The following is a 1,630-nucleotide window of genomic DNA, read 5'->3' on the forward strand; positions in this document are numbered from 1 at the left end:
CTCTCTCACACACACACACACTCTCTCTCTCTCTCTCTCTCTCTCTCTCTCTTTCTCTCTCTCTCTCTCCACACCCTGTCCCTTCTCCCAAATGCCTTGCCAATGCAATGACGGTCATCATTTCTCGCTTCAACACCTCTTTTGAGCGTCCATTTTGCCTGGCCCATCGCCTGAGGACTTCCTTCCTCGCCCCAGTGTCCTGGCTTCGGGCTACTCGCGCTACAGAATGAAGTGGAGAGGTTCGCGCCTCACTCCGAGCTTTGTAGTTGCACGTACTCGTCACGTGGGAGCCCCACACAGAGACACGTCATGGGCACTAACTTGTATGTTTGTTAGTTAGTTAGTTAGTTTGTTTGTTTGTTTGTTTGTTTGACATTGTGAAGGTCTGGATACGTCTTCGATGCTTGCTACGGTGGGGATTTTGAGTCTAACAGAAACTGTCTCAAAGATCCTCGCTTGTTTAGCTTGAGGGTGTCTTCCAGAAGAGTTATCAAAAGTTGAAATATTTAATTGGAATATGCAGCAGATGTATTCAAAAGTGGCTAGATCAGAAATTAAGATGGATGCTTGGCGGTCCCCACCAGTATGTTCCGCTTTTTTGTTTTTTGTAATCTATTTCTCTGTTGTTTCTGTCTTTCTTATATTTTTTCTTGGCGCTTGATGCCATAATTATGTCCACTTGATTCTTAGCAAGGAAAACATATCTATTAAAGAAAAAATAATTTTATTAAATGTAGTCGAAACTGTCTAAGACGGCCACCCAATTGTCGAGGAGTGAAGAAGTTGTCTTAGACATTTGGACGTCCTGGACAGTGTCATTTTACAGAAAGACGAAAGGATTGAAATGTGGAGTGATCATAGACAAATGTCTTGGACAACTGGTCGTTAGAGCAGGTTCGACTGCCTGTAATAGATTTGACACAGGATTCACTCACACACAGAGACTGTGGTAGAGCCAATAGAGCGCAGTAACATTATTACGTCACACTCAACATGCCAACAGACAGGCACGATCGGGGCGCGAATCTTTCCTCCTCTGCTTCTCGTCTCGCCGGATTTCTCTCCATCAGGACTGAGGAGGAAGAGGTGGTGGAGGCAAACCAATTTGTCCATGCAGCCGGCAGAATGACACAATTGACCGAGACGAGAATGGTAAATGAAGCGCGGGAAATCTGTCTGCTACTGTCTTTCTGCTCCATCGAAGTTTCTTCCCCGGGAGAGCATCTTTGTGTGAGCTGGAACAAGGCTCGTATAAGCCGTATGTTCGAGCGTGGCGGCCTTTTTCTGATCTAAGACCTCTTCCTTTTTCCCCCCCCAATGTCGAGAGCTCAGAACTATACCGTTTTATCTCCGTCATAAATAATGATCATACTGATGGAATCTCTTAACTGCATGTTTCTTTTGATTAGCTCATGATTTATCATATGACATGCGGCAGAATAATGGGAAAATAAATATTTACATCGGACAGGGTTTACATGTATGAGAGAAAAGATACAATTGGAAGCTCAATATGACTTTGTATTTCTATATTATAATACTTCTCTTTGGAACATATTGAGTATAGTACATTTAAGCAGACCCGTACTGATATAAGATAACAGATAAAAGTTTCGAGGATCCCCCCCCC

Source organism: Aplysia californica, unplaced genomic scaffold (assembly GCF_000002075.1).
Source record: "Aplysia californica isolate F4 #8 unplaced genomic scaffold, AplCal3.0 scaffold00663, whole genome shotgun sequence".
Taxonomy (NCBI): Eukaryota; Metazoa; Mollusca; class Gastropoda; order Aplysiida; family Aplysiidae; genus Aplysia; species Aplysia californica.